Below are 13,166 nucleotides of genomic sequence, written 5' to 3'. Positions count from 1 at the left end.
AGACTGATTATATGGCCTAATTTCCAGACCATGTAAGGGCACAGAAATCAACCAGTGTGATCATGTCATAAAGACAGAAAAGCATCTTGGGAAATATGCCGAGTCAAGGGTGTGTTGGCAAAGATCTAAGGAAATTCCTAATGAAAGACATTCTCACCATCAGATTAGGCTACAGTAACTGGAAGTCCACATGCCAACACCACTGAACCTCAAGTCAAATCTCATTACCACCCCACAACGTGTCAACCTTAAGCCTACAGGATTCTGGAAGAGATGTGGTGGAAATTTCTGATGACACTGAGCAGAGATTTTTTAGAATTAGCAGTCAATTAGATTGAATTAGCTCCCAGACTGAAAATAAAAGATTTCTACTTGAGCGTTCAGGAAATCAAAAATTCCAAAAGACATTATTGAGAAAATGAAAATACAAGCCACATGATGCCAGAAAATGTGTGGCAACCCTATTTTTGAGAAAAGGATAGATCAAAAATATGTATAGAGTGTAATTCGGTGAAAAGTCAACTTATCTAACATGTACAGGGTTCTGGGTTTGATTCCCAAAATTGTAAAAAGAACGTGTGTGTATGTGTGTGTTTAATTTTTTATGTATAAAAACAAATTCTTATTAAAATGGACAAAATGATAAATCCCTGACTTTCTTTGCCAGAAAACCTAATCAAGCAAAATGTAACCCTCTGGGAGGTGGTTTGTCAAAGCTATATATGAATCAGCTAAAAGAGCTTCCAATAGTTGAAAAAGTAATGACTTAGGCAATGACAGCAATGAATTATTGGATTACTTACAGAAATATTTATTCATGAAAATACAGTTTCATGAACCCACCTCTATTAATATCAAACAAATGATAAATAAGCTACAAGGCATAAGAACTAAAACCGTTCTGTGTAGAATTACAGATTATATATACAAATATTCACTCTCAAAAAAATTACCTTGGGGGCCATGAGGTGGCTGGACAGATCAAAGGGCTTACCACCAGTGACTGAGTTCCATCCCCAGGATCCACGTGCAGGGAGAGAAGTGAGGGTTGTAAGTTGTCCTCTGCCCCGTGCTCCCACACAATTCCATCCTCTCTGCACACACATACATTAAATAATAAATATGCAATTGAAAAATTAGCCGGACAGTGCTGGTGTACACCTTTAATGGCAGCATTTGGGAGGCAGAGGCAGGTGAATCTCACTGAGTGAGAGGCCAGCCTGGTTTCCCAAGCAAATTCCAGGACAGCCAGGACTGTTACATAGAGAAACCCTGTCTCAAAACAAACAAACAAACAAAAAGCAACAACAACAACAAAAATAAAGAGAAGGAGACTTCTTTGGACTATACTGAAGAAAGATACAAAGACCAGTGACATGTCTCAGCAAGTAAAAGTGATTGCTGTGCATACTAATGACCCCCCCCCTCTCTCTCTCACACACACACACACACTCACTCACTCACACACACACACAAGCAATAATAATCAACACAAACAGCATATAGAAGGAAATCCCATATCAAATTTCTTTTCTTTTAGGAGCTTTATTTTTCTTCTACCTGTTTTTCCTCTTTGCAAAGGTGTCTGCAGATGAGTTCAGGACCACTCAGTGGTGGCTCCAACCCACTCAGTGGCCTGAGCTGCAGGAGCTGCAGACCAGTACTCTGTGACTGGCTGGGCACTCAAGTCTTCAGCAGGGAACTTCTGGATGGATATAGAGTGCACCTGCACACCCTCAGACCAGTCTGTCACTTCTGGGTGAACAAGAGTGACCTCAGGAGATGGTACAGTTCGTTCGCCCTGAAATTCCACCTTGGTCACAACCTTCTCCACAGAAGCCTGCTCTTCTCAACCTCCTCTAAGTCTTTATAAAAAGATCAGGCATAACCTCCCATGGACTATTATGGGAGATAGAGCCACATAGGCCGAGTACTTCCTGGGCCAGCATCCACCGAATCAGATGCACTGAGTGAGCTCCCTTGTTGTTCAGGATGGTAGTGTCTATGCTTCAGAGAGGAGAGAGAGAGTCTATGTTACACAGAGCAATGGTGGGCAGGTTGGCCCCAGATGCTTCTAAGAGGGGTTGGTGGTCAGCTCTGGGATCAGTGACCACTAGAAGCCGTGGCTCCCTGAAGGCAGCTTGAATCTGGTTAGTTAAGGTCCCTAGCATGAAGCAGCCAGCGATTGAAATGGCTCCAGCGGCAGCAGCAAGCTTCAGCACAGCTCACAGGCCAGTGTTCCTCCTGGAGGCAACAACGTTGACATCAGCAAGGTTCTCCATGGTAGCAATAGCTGAGCTGCAAGCAACAGCTTCTCCAAGGTCCTCTTCAGATTTACCATCCCTTTTCCAGTTCTAGATATACTGCTCCATCTGAAAGCCAAGGTTAGTGCCACCTAGCTGGGTTGCAGGGGCAAAAAATTTGTCGTCATCCTTCTTTATCTTCAAGACATCAAAATCAGACATTGCATAAGTTTCTCTTTAAATTATGACAGGAATCAAGAACAATGCATGCCCTAAATACAATTTCTTTAGGGGAAAAAAAGTCAGAAGAGGAACTTTTCTGTGAGGCTCTGTGTCAAACGTGAGCTTGAACCAGTGGTTAAAGCCTCAGTCCCAGTGGTAAAGGAAGTTGATAATAAGCGTGACTGCTATGGTATAATGGAGATAGAACCTTTGCCATCGTGTCTTCCAGCCCTGTGGCCTTTTATTCGTTTCTCTGTCAATATAAAATGGTCCTTAAAAAAAATAGTCTACTTATGAGAAACTGAATAACTACCAAAAGAGAACATATAAAAATTATTAGTCCATAAAGACTCTCAAGATCATTACTAATTAAATTACTACAATTAAACCTTGATTAGAAGCCTCTGCACCTTGGATTTTTCGAAATCAAAGACTGACCTCATCATGTGTTGATGTAGACATGGAGTAACTGGGCTGTTGATGTAGACATGGAGTAACTGGACTGTTGATGTAGACATGGAGTAACTAGACTGTTGATGTAGACATGGAGTAACTGGACTGTTGATGTAGACATGGAGTAACTGGACTGTTGATGTAGACATGGAGTAACTGGACTGTTGATGTAGACATGGAGTAACTGGACTGTTGATGTAGACATGGAGTAACTGGACTGTTGATGTAGACATGGAGTAACTGGACTGTTGATGTAGACATGGAGTAACTGGACTGTTGATGTAGACATGGAGTAACTGGACTGTTGATGTAGACATGGAGTAACTGGACTGTTGATGTAGACATGGAGTAACTGGACTGTTGATGTAGACATGGAGTAACTGGACTGTTGCATTTCCAACAGAATTCCAGTAACTACTCTGAAAATCAAAGTGTCAAGCCCTTGAAAAGTCAACGTGTGTCCATGATATGGTTCGTTTAGCAAGACTCCTAGGCTCTGGCTTGAGAAAAATGAAAGCATATCCTTATAAAAAATTCCCAGTAGCTTTATCCATAATCCAGAGAACGGGAATATAGTTAGGCTGATTCATGATCAAGTTCATGGGTGAAGAATATTTTTGGGCCGGAGACACGGCTCACCCCAGTGCAGCCAATCACCCACACTGGCTGGCTCACAACTGCCAAGAACTCCAGCTCCAGGCATCTGGTGTTCTCAGGCACTCCCATGTGTATGGTACACACAAGCTCGTGTAGGCAAACACGAGCATAAGTGTACATAAATCTTTTTCAGAAACTGTCTTAGCCACAAAATGTAGTCTTCTCATTAAAAATCAGAATTGGCTAGTAGCATAAATGGACCACAAAATAACTATACTGAATGAATGCAGCCATTTAAAAACAAAGAAAACTCCTGTTGGGTGTATAATATGTACCTTATATATTCATACCTCTACATATTTTAATTTATCAAATTCTGCTCTTTAAAGTTGTACAGTCTAGTAAAAGATATTTTCACCCTTCTGACTTGACTTGGAGATTTTTTTTTACCAAGTTAGAGCCATTTGCTTGCAAATATCTTATTAAATTCATAATAAGCGTCATTAATATGCTTATTTTCCTAATACGACCATATCACTGAACCTGGTGTTTTCATAGTAAAGCATGCTCACAGGGAAGACAAAGCCCATATAACTGTGTCAGTTAAAGAGGTAGGTATGGAAACCTAGCTGACACAGGGAGTAAATTGGCAGGGTACTTTATACTTGATCTTAGCCAAAAGGCCTGGAACTGATACATTTTAAGAGAAGGGCTCCCATCTAGAAAAGTTCATTAAGTCTAACATTGCTTGAGAAAGAAAGGGAGATGATAAGGAATTGAGGGAAGGATTGAAATGAATGAAAAAAAAAAGGAAGAAGAAAGACAAAAGGAAGGGAGCAAGAAGACAGGAAGGAAAGGAGAGGGAGAGGAAGGGAGTGAGGAAGAGAAGAGAGGTTGGGGGTGAGGGAGAAGAATGGAGAAAGAGGAAGCCACCTACCAGAAGCCGAAGTTTTGACTCTCCAGTGTCAATAACTTGAACTTTTGAAATCTCTTTCAGAGAATACGAAATATTTTGTTTTATGATGGAAGAAAAGAAATACAAATACTCAGGATATGTATAAGATATGGTCCCAAATGGGAGTTAAATGGACCAGGACAGTAAACAATTACATGACTCACGGAGCAGGGTGGCAGAGCAGTAAGTACCATCCATCAAAAACTTTGAGAACAGTTGATTACCACACAGAATCTAGGACTCGGAGAAGTTAGTGCACAGCATCGGCGTCTGCTGTCGGAGGTGCGCTGGTAAGACGAAACCCCACATTGAAGGAAATTCATCTCCAATTTGGCATTCTCTTTCCTGCTATGACAAAGATTGGCTTTCTGTTTGTTTCCCGGTGTATTTCCTTGCCTCTCTAACTGAAATAAACTCTGTTTTGCTTTTTAAAAGGGTTTCTATTGCTGTGATAAACACCATGACTCAAAAAAGAGGAAAGAGTTTATTTCCACTTACAGTTCCGCATCACAATCCTGCTCTGAGGAAAGTCAGAGCAGGAGGAACTCAAACAGAACCTGGGGACAGGAGCTAGAAAAGAGGCCATGGAGGTATGCAACTTACTAACTTGTTCCCCGTGTCTTGTTCAACCTGGTTTCTTATACCATCCTGGACCACCATCTGCCAGGATTGTCACTGCTCACAGAGCTGGGCCCTCTCGTGCCAATCATTAATCAAAAAAAAAAAAAATACACTACAGACATTCCCACAGGTAGATCCTAGAAACGCGATTTCTAGATTGAGAGTACCTCTTCCCATAGATTGTAGACACCTCCATGGTGAGCCTCTACAGGTTTGCCACTGGTAAATTTTAGGAAACCTCTTGACATTCAAGTCATATTGCATTTCAGATTACTGATGAGGCTTTAGTGATCTGTAATTTCAGTTCATTCAAAAACAAAAACAAAAAACCAGACAGTGTGGCTTGATGGCTCTTCTAGAGAATATTCACTGTGAAAATATTACATACACACACTTTAACACATTCCTTTGACTTTCAGAGACTTAATAATATGAAGTATGGTGGTAGAAAATGCAATTATTGTGTCTTAATTTTGTTGTTTCCGAATGGCCATGTAGTTTCTGAATTATACAGCACAGCTGTGGAGTAGTTATAAAGCCAATGTTTATGTTTTGCTTATTTCAGATTAAAAATTATAATTAAAGAATAACCAGTAAAATTAATGATTTGACCATACATGCTAATAGAAGTCTATAATCCCAGGAACTGGGAAATAGGATAGGAGGACCAGTAATTCAAGGCTATCCTCAGAAGCAGCAAGTTTGAGGGCAGACTGAGCTGGGGGACCTTCTACCCTGCAAACAAATAAATATTACCAAAATTAGTCAGTTAATTAAGTGACTTGAAGGGAAACTCAGAACAAAAGAGAATAAATATACAATAGTGTATATTAGTACCTCTAGCTTTGGAGAAAACAACTCATGAATTATGAATAATAATGTGGTCTGCTTCTTCATGCATATGGTGAAATCATTAGATCTGTTTCTCTCTCCATATCTATTCAACATAGTTCTTGAAGTTCTGGCTAGAGCAGTAAGACAGCAAAAGGAGATCAAGGGGATTCAAATTGGAAAGGAAGAAGTCAAACTTTTGCTGTTTGCAAATGATATGATAGTATATGTAAGTGACCCCCAAAACCTCTACTAGGGAACTCCTCTAGCTGATAAATACCTCCAGTAATGTGGCAGTATACAAGACCAACTCAAAAAAATTAATAGAATTCCTATATACCAATAATAAAGAAGCTGAGAAAGTAATCAGAGAAACATCACCCTTCACAATAGCCACAAAACCCGAAATATCTTGGGGTAACGCTAACCAAAGAAGTAAAAGACGTGTTCTACAAGAATTTTAAGCCTTTGAAGATAGAGATTGAAGAAGATAGCAGAAAATGTCTTTACATGTCTCCCATGCTCTTGGATAGGTATGATCAACATAATAAAAAATGGCAATCCTACCAAAAGCAATCTATAAATTCAACACGATCCTCATCACAGACCTTGAGAGAACAATAATCAACTTCATATAGAAAAACGAAAAACCTAGGATAGCCAAAACAATTCTGTATAATAAAGGAACTCTCAGAGGCATCACCATCCCTGACATCAAGCTCTATTATAGAGCTACAAGAATGAAAACAGCTTGGTATTGGCATAAAAACAGACTGATTGACCAATGGAATTGAATCAAAGACCGGGATATTAATCCACACACTTATGAACTCCCGATTTTTGACAAAGAAGCTAAAATTATACAACGGGAAAAATAAAGCATCTTCAACAAATGGTGCTGCCATAACAAGATGTCAACATATAGAAGAATGCAAATAGATCCATACCTATCCCTATGCACAAAACTCAACTCCAAATGGACTGAAGACTTCAACATATATCTGACCATACTGAACCTGACAGAAGAGAAAGTGGGAAGTAGCCTTCAATGCATGGGCACAGGAGACTGCTTCCTAAATATAACACCAGTAGCACAGACACTGAGAGCAACACTAAATAAATGGGACTTCCTGAAACTGAGAAGCTTCTGTAAAGCAAATGACATAGTCAATAAGACAAACAGGCAGCCCACTAAATGGGAACAGATCTTCACCAACCCTACATCAGACAGAGGACTGATCTCCAAAATATATAAAGAGCTTGCTTCACTGGCCGTGGTGTTCCCACTTCTACCTTACTAACTGTTCAACTCATTTGCCATCTGCAATTGGGCGTTCTTCATACCCATCCTTTTGGTATCTCGTGATAAGTCTGGGGCATTCCGAGACAGAACAAAATGAGAAATGCTTAAGAAGCTGCATCTCTGCAATGTTACATGTTCACAACCTCTCTTCCCTTCTCTTTGGCCAGAATGTCCCTGCAACTCCAAGTTGTGCCCAGATGTTTAGAGACATTCGATTCGCAGGAGTCGTCCCTATAATATGTCCGTGGTTTATTTTGAGATGTGTGCTGTGGCTCGGGCTGCTGCTATAAAGCTGTGGGTTGCTATTTCCTTTTTGCCAGAGGAGTTCTTTATAATTTCAGTAAGATCCTCTCTGCGGGAAATAATGTCCTCTAATGCAGATTTCCCGCCGATGTCCACAAATATTTCTCGGTGGGGTTTTCTGTTTCGGCCATTTCAATGTACTCATATCACTTTAAAATTCATTTTTACTTACATTCTTCTGATTTTCACCAACTAGTAATTTTAGCCTTAGATTTTTTTTGTCATGTTCTCTCTAAATCTTAATGCCCTAGACGTCTGAAGTATAAAGCAAAAGTGTTGCTTTTCCTTGAACCTCATTTCAATATGGAACAACATTAAGTATGAATATTAAGTAAAATTGAAATTCTTCCTCGTGGCTAATGTGGTTAGCTTGGCTTTCAAAATAAAACAGAATACTTCCTGGTAATTTACATGACACCCTGGCTGCAAGTAAAACAATATTCTTGTTTGGGTATCACTTTCAAATACATATTTTTTCTCAACCTCTTGACTAGTTCTTTGGTTTAAGCTTTTCAATTCCAACCTCAATTTCAATAAACTTTATTGGCATGGCAAGGAATGGAAGCATGGCTAGAATCCATAAATTATGTTTGTGACTTTAGGGCACCAAGTGTCACAGAGGTAATGGATTTTTTTCCCCTTACATCTTCATTTTCCATTAAGTGAGGGAAAGAATAGAGGACACTGTAGCTCGAGAAAGACAGGAAAGTGGGGGAAATAGAGACTTCTCCATCCTGCTGCTTTCAGAAAGGAGCCAAGAGCAGGAAGCAAATATTTTCTTTCAGAAAATAAAAGAAATAACAATTCAAAATTTTATTGCCAAGTAAAATTTGAATTGTAGATGTTATTGAACTTTTGTGAAGCTCAAAATTCATACAACATTGCCATCCTTTTATAAAAAAATAATTGTATGCATTCAAAAATCAATACTTAAAATAGTAAAAGGCAGCCAGACTGTGGTGGTGCACGCCTTTAATCCCAGCACTCAGGGAGGCAGAGGCAGGCAGATCTCTGTGAGCTTGAGGTCAGCCTGGTCTACAGAGCTAGTTCCAGGACAGCCAGAGATTCACAGAGAAACTCTGCCTCGAAAAACAAACAAACAAAAATAGTAAAAGGCATCCTCCATATATATTAAATTCATATCACAGTTTTGTACAGATAGATGACAAATTCTGGTTACACTTTTCCCTGCCCCCTATTTTTTAGTCCCTCTTAATGAGTCCTCCCTCCTTGCACCAAGTTTATTCCTCTTCTGAACTGAATGTTTTAAAGATGAAAAAGATTATAGCCTTGGCATGATGACATGCCTTTAATTCTAGAACTTAGAAGGCTGAAGCAGAGAGATCTCTGTGAGTATGTGATAGTGAGTTTCTGGCCAACCAAGACTACATAATGAGGTCCTGCCTCAAAATAAAATATAAAAAATAAAAATATATGTATATGAAAATATCCATGCAGGCGCTGGCAGAGGACAGAAGTGGGTATAAGATCCCCAGGAGCAGGAGTCACAGACAGTCATGAGGCACCCAATGTGGGTGTTGGGAATCGAATTTGGGTACTCTCAACTACTGAGCCAGCTCTCCTGCTGCTGTTGTATATTTTTCAAGGTTGACAAGCATCATAAATTTCAAGTAAAAATTTAATGAATAACTCAAGCATCTAGCATAGTCTGTACTGCTTTCCCAGGCTTTTTTGTTGCACAATGGACCATTTATTTATACAAAAACTTCTTTAATATTTTCCATAGTTGGTCTATACTTTTAGCCTAATAGGTAAAAATGCATTTTAAATTAATTAGAGCTTAGAAACTCTAAACACAGTTATTGGTGACTTTCTTATATGTTGGAAGCCATAAAACACAAGGTTTTTGTTGTTCTTTGTTTTTTGAGATAGGACTCTCTATATAGCCCAGGTTAGTTTGGAACTCACTGTGTAGACCAGATTGTCCTGGAACTCACTATGGAGACCAGGCTGGCCGTAAACTCACAGAGATCCACTTGCCTCTGTCTCTGCCTTCTGAGTACTGGATTAAAGCAACACAGATGCCAAGCAAAACACAGGACTCTTGTAGAACCACTATATTTGGACCCCAAAGTAACACAGTTTCTGTCAATTCCAGTTCTCGTAATTTTGATCAACAAAAGAAAAAAGTCATGATGCATTTGCAATTGTACAAAATAATACTACATTCCTGACAGAAAATTAATTTTTGTTTTTAAGAAGTTGTCTTTTCCTTAATTCCCCTAATTGTACGGGTTGAGTGTTTGGGAACAATATTTGAGACCAGCTTCTGCCTTATTTCAAACCTTTTCCCTTTACTATCTGCCTGTGTCTGATGCCAATCACCACAAGGCAAGTTCCTGGGGTGATGTAATCTCTAGTCTGTATATCTACAACAGGACACTGAGCGAGTCAACACAGGTTATACCAGGAAGCCTGATCTACACTCAGCAATGCCCTCTACTAACTGTGGGTTCTTTTGCCTTTATACTACAGATGTTTGGGGCTAGGTAAATCCGTAGTGAGGTTAGAGACACTTTGTCAGTTCTGAGATGTTTGGCAGCATCCCATTTTTTGGCTCAGGGAACCAGAAGGATTCCCAATCTTAATCCCCAACATGTTTCCTAGAAGGCAGATTCTCCAGTTGAGAGCCACTATACTAAACATATTTGACAATTTATCTTGTTAAACATGTGGGCAATGTAGTGATTGTTTGTAATCTAATAAAGTTTTCCTGAAGATCAAAGTGCAGAGTTAAGCCACTAGCTAGTCAAAGAAGCTAGATAGTGGTGACACATACCTTTAATCCCAGCACTTGGGAGTCAGAGGCAGATGGATCTCTGTGAGTTCAAGGACACCCTGGGCTACTCTAGATGAATCCAGTCTCTAAGAGAAACAGAGCCAGGTGGTTTTTGGTTCACACCTTTAATCCCAGTACATGAGAGTCACATGCCTTTAATCTCAGCACTAAGGAGGTGGAAACAAGAGAGATATGGCTGGGCAGAGAGAGGAATATAGGGTAGTAGGAGACAAGAGCTGAAATGTGTCTGGAGATGGTTTGAGGATTTGTAGACAGAATTGCCCATTCAGTCTGAGTATTGGTAGAAGTATGAATTCTCTAGTGGCTGGATGCTCTGCTTTTCTGATCTTCAGAATTAACCCCTGTATCTGACTCTGGGTTTTTATAATTAATGCCAATTAAAATTCATGCTACAGGCAGCATGCACACATGATGTACACAGACACATGTGCAGGCAAAGCACTGTTACATACAAAATAATAAGAAAATAAGTTTTAAAAATGTGTAGGCACATAGAATCCCACACTAGCCCCTGCTATGTAATATCCTCATAGTAATTTTCTTGAAACCAATATGCTAAATATTGATATGAGGAGTATCTCTTAAAGAAAAGCAAGCCAAAGGCACACTCATTACATTGCACAGTAGGGCAGTTTGAACCTTCAAACCTTCCAGGTCCTTTATTCATTATAAATATTAACTGTGAATTAAGATTATTAAGAGGTGGAAATTTGCCGAGTGGTGGTGGCACATGCCTTTAATCTTAGCACTTGGGATGTAGAGCAATCTCTCTGAGTTTGAGTTTAGCCTGGTCTACAGAGTGAGTGCCAGGGTAGGGTCCAAAGCTACACAGAGAAACTCTGTCTAGAAAAAACAAAGAGAAAAAAAAAAGAAATGGAAATGAAAATTGATTTAGTTAAAAATATTACACAGTAAAATTGCCTTACAAATTTACTTCTGCCTCTGAAACCCATTAGGAAACTTAATGTTAGACATAGGCAGTAACCTTATTTTGATTCCCAAATAATGTGAATTCCCCTTAGTCCACCATAGTCAAGGCATAGGAAAATATCTGAATAAAACAGAGGATTTGACATGTCTGAATTTTCCATTACCTCTGAATTCTTGTCAATAGAAAGAGGAATTTCCGAATCTTTCCCTAATCAACTTCATTCTTTAAGAAGAAAATGTCACCCAGATAAGTCAATACACATTTCTCAAACAACACTAGCTTTAAAAAAGATTTCTTTTTATTTTATGTATATGAATGTTTGCCTCCATGTATCTATGTGCACAATGTGTGTACAATGTCCATGGAGGCCTGAAGAGTGTGTTTATCCTCTGAAACTGGAGTGACAGAGGGTTGAGAGGATCCACATAGATACTAAGAACCAAGTCTAGGTCTTCTGCAAGAGTAATAAGTGCTCTTAACTTCTGAGATGTCTCTCCAGCCCCTGTCACAGGACTACCTTTTAAAAGTTCTTTTTTTTTTTAATACATTAGATTGAGAAACTAAGTATTTAATTGACTTAAACATGTTTCTTTGCTGCAATGTAGTACTTCCCTAATGTGCTCTAAAATGAAACCATAGAACTTTTTCTCTTGGATGCTAATATTTCTAGAAAACAACTTGCTGAATTCTGGTACAATGGTAAGAGTATTTGGGGGCTCAGATCTTTACTACAAAAATTGTTGTAATAAACTCCACTGGTATCTTCAAGCCTCTGAAATCTTATATGACTAGGATACAAATAAGTTCATCTGGTACGTTATTATTTGATCACCGTTAACAGAAACAAAGTATCTTGTTGTAGTTTCTGAGCCGCCTGGTCCCACAGTAGTTCAGTCCCAACAAAACACACAGAAGCTTATACTAGTTATAAACTGATTGGCCTATTAACTCTGGCTTATTATTAACTAGCTCTTAACAACTAAAATTAACCCATAATTCCTATCATAACTCATGTGCCTTACTCAGTGAGATATTCTCATCTTCCTTCCACTTCATCTGGTTGGTGACGGCAGGTTGAACCATTTCTCTTCCCAGAATTCTCCTAGTCTGCTTGCCCCACCTATATTTTCTTCCTGGCTACTGGCCAAACCGCATTTTGTTAAACCAATGCAAGTGACAAATCCTTACAGGGTAGGTGTGAAGCTGTTTCTCAAGAGGTTCCCCATCAGTTGATGGAGAAGTCTCTGAATGTGGGCACCAAAGTAGTGGACTGTGGTTCTGGCCTGAATAAAAAGGAAGAAGCCAGCCTCATGAGTCGCAACATTCAACCCTCTTTCATCCCCAATTATGGATACAATGTGACCAGCGGACCTTCAACCATGAGTTGAAAGAAACCTTTCCTCGCCTCAATTGCTTTTCCTCAGGCATTTTGTCACAGCAGTGAGAAAAGAATAGGTACTATAAGTGTTTTTATGTATGTTTGAGTATACTCCTTGAAGTAGCCTAGAGGAAGCACTGCCCTGAAGTCACAGAGAAGATAATTTATATTGTCTTTTAATTTTATTAGCTCTTTCCTAATGTGAGAGGGAGAATGGAATCTGCCTCAGTTCATGAAAATTCTTAATAATTATTTGTAAAAATCTCTTGGCTGTAGAAGAAACAAACAAGTATGCCTTTTATATTTCTATTTTAAAATAATCTTATTCAAAACTGTATTCTTCTTGGTAAGGTTATATACTAAATAAAAGCCATGGTAGTGTCTAAGTATTGTTTTACATTTTTTTCCTTTTAATTTTACTGTAGAAAACATAGACTATCTTTGTAATGAGTAAAACAGTTATCTTTCATAATAAAAAAATAACAGTTTTATTAAAGTAATAAAACAG

At 39.0% G+C, this 13,166-nt stretch overlaps 1 pseudogene; it reads right to left on the bottom strand.

The window, feature by feature from the left end:
* Positions 1-1,597: 1,597 nt before the first annotated feature.
* On the bottom strand, positions 1,598-2,465 carry LOC142831839 (small ribosomal subunit protein uS2 pseudogene; annotated as a pseudogene).
* Between the last annotated feature and the right edge of the window lie 10,701 nt (positions 2,466-13,166).

The sequence above is a fragment of the Microtus pennsylvanicus genome, chromosome 1 (assembly GCF_037038515.1).
Source record: "Microtus pennsylvanicus isolate mMicPen1 chromosome 1, mMicPen1.hap1, whole genome shotgun sequence".
Taxonomy (NCBI): Eukaryota; Metazoa; Chordata; class Mammalia; order Rodentia; family Cricetidae; genus Microtus; species Microtus pennsylvanicus.
Note: the sequence above shows the minus strand (reverse complement) of the source record. Positions and strands in the feature narration are given on the sequence as shown.